This window comes from Physeter macrocephalus, chromosome 9, assembly GCF_002837175.3.
Source record: "Physeter macrocephalus isolate SW-GA chromosome 9, ASM283717v5, whole genome shotgun sequence".
In the NCBI taxonomy this organism is placed as follows: Eukaryota; Metazoa; Chordata; class Mammalia; order Artiodactyla; family Physeteridae; genus Physeter; species Physeter macrocephalus.
In genome coordinates, this window is record NC_041222.1 from 42749491 (window position 1) to 42758194 (window position 8704).

The 8704-nt window shown below is 40.1% G+C and overlaps 1 protein-coding gene across 3 annotated transcripts in view; it reads right to left on the reverse strand.

The window, feature by feature from the left end:
- Positions 1-8704, reverse strand: part of PIP5K1B (phosphatidylinositol-4-phosphate 5-kinase type 1 beta) — a 453566-nt gene that overhangs the window by 64766 nt on the left and 380096 nt on the right. The gene's annotated exons all lie outside the window — the stretch shown is intronic.

Consider the following 8704-nt stretch of genomic DNA (forward strand, 5'->3'; position numbering starts at 1 on the left):
GCTGGGCCCGTGAGCCATGGCCGCTGAGCCTGCGCGTCCGGAGCCTGTGCTCCACAAAGGGAGAGGCCACAACAGTGAGAGGCCCGCGTACCACAAAAAAAACCCAAAACCAAAAAACAACAACAAAAAAGATTTACAGTGTAGAGTTTTATATCAGCTAATCTATCAATCAAGTGTTAGAGTAAGAATAAAGACTTGTTTGGACATGCAAGGCCTTGAAAATTTTGCCTCCCATGAATCCTTAGGAAGATACTGGAGGATGCGCTCCACCAAAATGAGAGAGTAAATCAAAAAAGAGGCAGATACAGGATATGCAAAACAGGGGAACCAACACAGACAAGAGTTGATTAGGATCCCAGGATGGTGGAGAAGGGAGACTCCAAGATAGCATATGAACTTCAGGCCCCAGAGGGCAATCCAATCCAGACCGGGGCAAGTCAGAAGGCTTTGGGGGAAACTTCTGTAAGACAGTGAAATTAACAGAACATGATGCATCTAAATAGTTTGGGAAGCAATTAAGACAATTGGCAGAGAGTTTAGGCTTCAATTAAATACAAATACATAGAAAGCTAAGCAAACAAAAGAACAAGATGATTATTACAGAGAAAATAAAAAGTCATACAGAAAAGGAAACCCAAACATAATAGTCACATGATTATAATAAAACACTCGATATAGATCTAAGCACAATCATGATGTAACTATACTGGAAGACTAGAAGAGTGGGTGGGAAGGACGCATGTATGTGGTGGGTGTGGAATGGGGAAAAGACAGCTAAATCTTCATCTTCTATAGTGGGAAGTTATTAGCTAATGTCTAAACCTGAAAGATTGAGAAACAGCAATATAAGCATGCTATTTAGAGATACAGAATTAACTGCCAAACAAATCAGCTAAAAGAATTGAAGGTGGTCACATCTGGAGACAGTAAAGTGTAGGGGGAGGTGAACAAGGACCTTCTCTATTTCCTAATAAACTTTATACAACTATTTGACTGTTAAATTCAGTACACAGAATTTTGATATAAAAAATGAAAGGGCTGGATGACATGATGTCAAAAGGACCCTTCCATTGCCAAAGCTCCATGATTCTTTTAGGGCAAGTTTTGCTACTGGGATTGGAAAAGTATCAGGAGGATGGGCAGGGAAATTCGCTAACTAACTTGGCCTTGGTTTGCCTGCCTTCTCTTCTATCACAACTCAGTGAGGACAAAGAAAATGGCCAGTAATAGCAGATAGAATTATTAGGACATGAACCCAGATGCACTTACATATAAATAAAGGATAAAACACCTTTTCCCAGACGTTAGTGCTTAAATACTCAAAAGTATTCTTCCAATGTGATGAGAAACAAACAAAAGACAAGACAGAGAAACTAACACATATTTTCTCCAGCAGCCATCAGGATGAATTTTCATTTTAGCCAAATGCTTTGTTGAGAAAACAAGTCTGGTTGTTTTTAAGGTCTTCTGTGACCTTCCAAACACTAATTTTTAATATGGCTGGCCAGAAAAGTAATGAGCTCCTTTACATCATTATATATTTCATCTTTATTACTTTATCCTTGAAAGCAGGTTATTAAATAATTACATTTTGGATTAATATTATTCTGATTTGAGATTTTATCATTGTCTCCTAATTCCCTCATTACACTTACCTAATTCTCCTCTCACCCAGACTATCATGAGCTTCAAGCAAAAGGCGGTTGTGTAGACGTGTTTAATCAGCCAGTGGGGGGGCAGGGAGGTCTGTTAGTTTCTCCAAAATTAATGAGTCCTCAGCAGCAGGTTTACATTTGTGGACTTCCACGGTGAAATCTTTACCCCAAAGCACAAGTCATCTAAGTTACAGGAAGATAAATCTGGCTACTGTGGAGATAATTCCACAGATAACAGAAGGATTTAACACAGGATGCTAGGGATCAACTTCCTGCTAGCCTTGGAAAAAATGAGGTTTGTTACTTTGTGTACATAAGGTGTATCTGAGAATCAAAATCAAACTCAGGATCCAGGTGTAGACTATATGATGTAAATCTGGGTTTTTTTTTTTTTTTTTTTTTTTGCGGTACTTGGGCCTCTCACTGCTGCGGCCTCTCCCGTTGCGGAGCACAGGCTCCAGACACGCAGGCTGAGCGGCCATAGCTCACGGGCCCAGCCGCTCCGCGGCATATGGGATCTTCCCGGACCGGGGCACGAACCCGCGTCCCCTGCATCGGCGGGCGGACTCTCAACCACTGCGCCACCAGGGAAGCCCGAATCTGGGTTTTTTTTGGCCAAAAAAAAGGCCTGGGTTTGACGAGGGGAAGCTAAACTAACAGGCATATAATGAAGCTGCTATCAGGCTCCAATTTTCTCTGCAGGTGCCCCAGTCACAACTGGAGAAAGATATGACACGGCTCTTAGGTTCGCCTGTAATCCCAGCATGCCTAAAAAGGTCCTAATTTCTAAAATGAGATATTCTTCTCTTGGGAGGCTGGGTAACAAAGCAGGCTTCTGCTTCAGGATTCTGAGGACTGTTATTCTCCCCCAAATACGTATCATCATTTTCTTGGTGACCTAGTTTCCTGACACAAGAGAAAAGTTGACTAAATCCTTCTCTTCACTCTAAGGAGAATGGAAGTGACACCACACCTCTCCACCAGCCAAAAGTGTGTTTGCTCTAAACTGAGTTTTATTCAGTTGATGAGATGGGGTCTTGGCAATAAAGTGCTTTGTTAGGGCATGGGTGATGGCTATCTTGCCTCCAAATTATATCAGCTGCTCTATCACCTGGATTCCCCAGGCTTACAAACCTCTTTGTGGAATTCTTGAGCTGAAGAACCTTTTTATCTATCCCATGTGCCTGGAATTAGCTAAGACATTTCTATGAGTATTTATAACCAGCATCTACTCTAGCACAGTACCAGGGAAAGTGTTATTGGCTGTCAGACGGACTTGCTGGTAAATATCGGAGTCTCTAATTGCACACGGTATTGAAAAAAATTACGGCTACCTTACATTCCATTATTACCTTGGCACAGTACTAAATTGGCTCTATGATTCCTTTTAAAAGAGTCTAGATTGATTCTTGCTCTTGCACGCACACACCATCTTTGTGAAGTTTTGATCTTTGTAATTCTTTTTTGTGAAAAACCTTACTTCTATCTAAGTTTTTGCTCTGGGTGCTCTGGCTGTTATTTATATGCTGTCTCAAGTCTCCTTTGCAATGCTGGGCAAACCACATTCCTCAGGCTCCTTGGACAGGTTCTGCCAGTTGAGGACACTGGCAGGAAGCGGGGTGGGCGGAAGGGAGAAGGGTCTCTTCTCTTATTTTTTTTCCTTCCTTCTTTGCACGATGTCTTTGGAACCGGTTGTGTCCCTGCCACTATCCCAGCTCTTTAGGTGACTTCCTCCTCCATCGTCCCTGCTCCTAAGGGGGCATCTGGTCCCCAGGTGGGGCCCTCCTTCGTGAGTCTAGGTTCTGGTGACATGGTAGGACTCCTGCTAGGAGCTGCTTCCTGAAGTTAGTTATTTACCTGGGATTCTGCAACTCCCTACTTTCACTCTTCCAGCCTCCCAGGCTCTGTAACCAATTCCCTTGCCTAAATTCTCTTTGAAGTTCCAAATGTGTTTTCTGTTTCCTTGACAGAACTCTGACTAATAAAGTACTCCATGAGGGCTTTTTGACAAAAACAACTATATCTTGCCCCTTACAGTGGGACTTACGGGGAAGCTGCAAGGTGTTAGGGTCTGGAATCACTTGATTATTTTAACAAGTATTTTGAGGCTGCTTACTATGTGCCAAGAGGCACGATAAGTGCTTTCCAATTATTATTTTATTTAATCTTTGTAACAACACTCTGGGGCAGAAGCATCATAATCTATATTCTATAAATGAAGAACCGAGGCACACAAAGGTAAAGTGACTTGCCCAATGTTCGATAGCTACAAGTGGCAGTTTGAGGACTAATGCCCTAACTGATGATTTATAATAATGAAAGTGAAAGAGAAAAACCTGGCCGGGGCTGGAGGGGGCAAGGAGGTCTGTCTGCAGGTAGGAGTATTCAGAAGAAGAAGCATAAAAGCACAGAGTCTGGAGGGGTCAGATTCAAAATTCAGCATCAACAGGAGGGTTGCAGAGACCTTCCGAGGGGCTGGCAGAGCCCCCAGCTGGCATCTGGGTGTGGCAGGGAGCTGCCGTGGCCACAGCAGATACTGCAGGCACGTGCTGGCCCTCCCTGGAGGTTAGAGAACTGGAATTACTAGCAAGTTCTTGCACCCAACTTTCTTCTCCCTTCATTTTGTAAATAATGAAGCTTCCTTTTAACCTTACTATGTCAACAGAGGATATGGGATTTCCTAAATCAAGCAGAAACATACCTAACAAAAGTCTCTTCTCGATGAAGTTCTGCCATTTACAACAATGTAATGGGTATTACGTAGAGGGTATTATGCCTAGCGAAATAAGTCAGAGAAAGACAAATACTGTATGTTATCACTTACATGTGAAATCTAAAAAATAAAACGAATGAATATAACAAAAACAGAAACAGATTCACAGATACAGAGAACAAACTAGTGATTACCAGTGGGGAGAGGGAAGGGGGGAGGGGCAAGATAGGGGTAGGAGATTAAGAGATACAAAGTACCATGTAGAAAATAAATAAGCAACAAGGTTATATTGTACAGCACAGGCAATCTGGCTAATATTTTATAATAACTTTGAATGGAGTGTAATCTATGAAAATACTGAATCACTATGTAGTACACCTGAAACTAATATAGAATTACAAATCAACTGTATTTCAATTTAAAAAAAAAGTGTCTTCTCAATGATCATGTAACAATTGGGAGTCAACCTGTAGAGTTGGAAAATAAAAACATAAGGAAATAGTTATTTTAGGTTTCTTATGAATTTAACTTAATATGTCATATTTTTAGTGTTTGAACACTAAGAATCTAACAAACATCTTTGAAATGAAAACCTTTACTCAAAATCACATGGAAAAAGAAAAGGCAAAACGGGTAAGAAAGAAGAGAACTTGTGTGGACGTTACTGAATTTCCATTAAAAGCATCATCTAAAAGCCATCTTGTCTAAGATGTGACGATATGGAAGAGGGCAGATGTTGAATGGCTGAGGCTCGTGCCTTATATTCTCTGTCAATGCTCTGCATGGAAATCATGGCTCTACTTTGTAGCCATTTGACCTCAGGAAAGTTAGCTAATGTTGCTAAGCAACTCCCATCTGTAAACTGGAGATAACGAAGATAATGACCTTATAGGGTTGCTGTGAGAATTAAGTGACATGATCCCATGTTAAGAGCTTAACACAGACCCTTAATAAGGTCCAATAATTAGCTGTTTTTGTAGTTATTATTGGATTATTATTGGCGATTTGAAGTATGACTAGTACTATGATAGAGAAGTTCCCATAGCTATCATGTTTTTAGTAAGCAAACTTAGCCCAATGACTTCTAGAATAAACATCATAGGTAGATGTTAACATAAGCACAGCACTTTGCCTACTGGAAATACTATAGTTATTAAGCAGCAAATAACGGCTCAAACACAGGGCCAGAATTCACGTTAGGAAAGAAATCAACCAATTGACCATCTGTGCATAACACACACATCAAGGATAAGACCAGAAGTCTTTGGAGACCATGATGAAAGGGGTGGTACAGTGGAAAGAACATGAGGCTTGGACCCCAGAGACCTGTGTGACAGTTTAAATCCTGTTAGGCTATGTGACCTTGGATATGTCACATAATGCATGTCTCTGCATTTCTCTTTCCTTATCTTTTAGACACATCTGTAAGATAATGGGTCTCTAATATTCTTTGGGATGGCTCTACTTGTATGTCTTTAAATTTGAGTGGTAAGCAATTTGTGGCGAGGTACTTTTAGCTGGAGGCAATGGTTCCACCCTCTCCTAGGTTTGCTATACTCTACTGGCAGGAAGAAAGCGGCACAGAACTGTGCTTGGAACCACTGAGTCAGCCTCTGAGGTCTAGAATGTTGGACCCATCATTTAGGGAGCCTTTGTCAGCTGTCCCTCTATGGGCAAATGACCAGTGGTTTTCCTCTGAGCTATCTGCCCTTCTCACTATACACCAAATGTCTTCAGGATGAGTCAACTATTAGAAATAGCCACTAGCAAAACATGAGACTAGACAGAGTGGTGATGTTGGAAAAGGCATCTTTGATGGGGAAAGGATAAATACATTGGAATGCAGCAGGGTTTTCTATCCTTATGCATAATCAAAGCTTCAGCTTTGCTACAAACTGTGCAGGAAATCACAAAAAAGAATTAATATTCATGTGTGTAACCAATTTCCACAACATTAAACTAAATTGTTCTTAACTTTGAGAAAAAACACATTTGCCTCTGCATTTCTTAGTGCTCAATTTATACCTCCTTTTAAAGCACAGAATTATTATTAGGAAAGAAAAATTTAAGAATAAAAACTTCAGAATATAAATCCCACTATTTGACTGGGAAGCAAGAATCCACAATAGTTTCTTTTTATTCCTATGAATTGTATGCTTTAACATAGGACTGTTGAGCAGAACTTGAAAATATGTACCCCCAGTAAGCAGGTCAAATATATAGTTTAAAAAATGATACTATTTTTCCTTTGCTTCCTAGTCAATTTTTGGAGTACGTTAAAAAAAAAAAAAAGAATAAATTGAGATTGGGGTTTTTGAAGTCACAAAGAATAATCCTTTAAAAAAAGGAATAATTCTAAAGACAGCAGCTTCCCATTGCAGTATATAATTTAGGTGTGGAGACATCCAGGCACTAAGTGACACTTTTCAGACTTAAGGATTCTGAAAAGACTGACAGAATGACAACCACTAGCTGAAGTATTTACAGTGTATTTAAGTGCAGATATGTTTAGTATAATGCGAAGTGGGAAAACAGACCACTCTGCCTTAACAGAAAAATGATTCATAGATAAAGAAAGAGAAAAGCCTAACACGTGAATTATAACATCAGTTTTCTTTCCAGGCTATCTGGATTAGGTCTTACACCTTAGTGGGCCACATGAGACTTAGAATATTGTCTATGTATTACCTCGAGAGATACCAAGTAGGACTAGGAGGGCTCTAAAGGAAAAAATGATAGGAACAAAATATGACAACTTCTTTTCAGTTTGCTGGTAAGGTTTCTCTGTTGAATAATCAGGGGTGGGTATGGTGGGGAGGGAATTAGGGATATGGATTCCCAGGGGTTCTCATCCCATTACTTCTCTTCAGGGTTCTGTAGCACGTCTGTGCCTTTTTCGCACCTTTTCCTTATGATTTCCATAAGGCAGTCATTAAGATCCAAGGCATGTCTTTGGCTTCTCTTATACATCAAGGCTAAAAGCAGAAATGCCCACAGAAGCAGGCAGGCAAGAGCAGAGGTGAACAAAGCAGAGGTTGCTAACCTGGAGGGTCCATGCTTCTCCCCTCCAGCAGATAAATGCCAGGAAGCAATGGAGCCAAGTGGTGCCAAAGCCAGTGATTTTTCAAAAGGACCTGGGCATTTTAGTGAAACGATAGGATTTTAAAATGTTAGTTTCTTTTAAAACATTCTAGGTTCACTCCAGAGGGCAGACAGCAGAAGCAAAAAGAACTACAATCCTGCAGCTTGTGGAATGAAAACCACATTCACTGAAAGACAAACAAAATGAAAAGGCAGAAGACTACATACCAGATGAAGGAACAAGATAAAACACCAGAAAAACAGCTAAATGAAGTGGAGATAGGCAACCTTCCAGAAAAACAATTCAGAATAATGATAGTGAAGATGATCCAGAACCTCGGAAAAAGAATGGAGGCAAAGATCGAGAAGATGCAAGAAATGATTAACAAAGACCTAGAAGAATTAAAGAACAAACAAACAGAGATGAACAATACAATAACTGAAATGAAAAATACACTAGAAGGAATCAATAGCAGAATAACTGAGGCAGATGAATGGATAAGTGACCTGGAAGACACACTGGTGGAAATCACTGCCTCAGAACAGAATAAAGAAAAATGAATGAAAAGAAATGAAGACAGTCTAAGCGCCCTCTGGAACATTAAATGCACCAACAGTCAAATTATAGGGGTCCGAGAAGGAGAAGAGAGAGAGAAAGGAACCGAGAAAATATAGGAAGAGATTATAGTTGAAATCTTCCCTAACAAGGGAAAGGAAGTAGCCACCCAAGTCCAGGAAGTGAAGACAGTCCCAGGCAGGATAAACCAAAGGAGAAACACAGCGAGACACATAGTAATCAAACTGACAAAAATTAAAGACAAAGAAAAATTATTAAAAGCAACAAGGGAAAAATGACAAATAACATACAAGGGAACTCCCATAAGGTTAAGAGCTGATTTCTCAGCAGAAACCCTACAAGCCAGAAGGGAGTGGAATGATATATTTAAAGTGATAAAAGGGAAGAACCTACAACCAAGATTACTCTACCTGGCAAGGATCTCATTCACATTCAACAGAGAAATCAAAAGCCTTACAGACAAGCAAAAGCTAAAAGTATTCAGCACCACAAAACCAGCTCTACAACAAATGCTAAAGGAACTTCTCTAAGTGTGGAACACAAAAGAAGAAAAGGACCTACAAAAACAAACCCAAAACAATTAAGAAAATGGTAATATGAACATACATATCAATAATTACCTTAAATGTAAATGGATTAAATGCTCCAACCAAAAGACACAGGCTTGCTGAATGGATA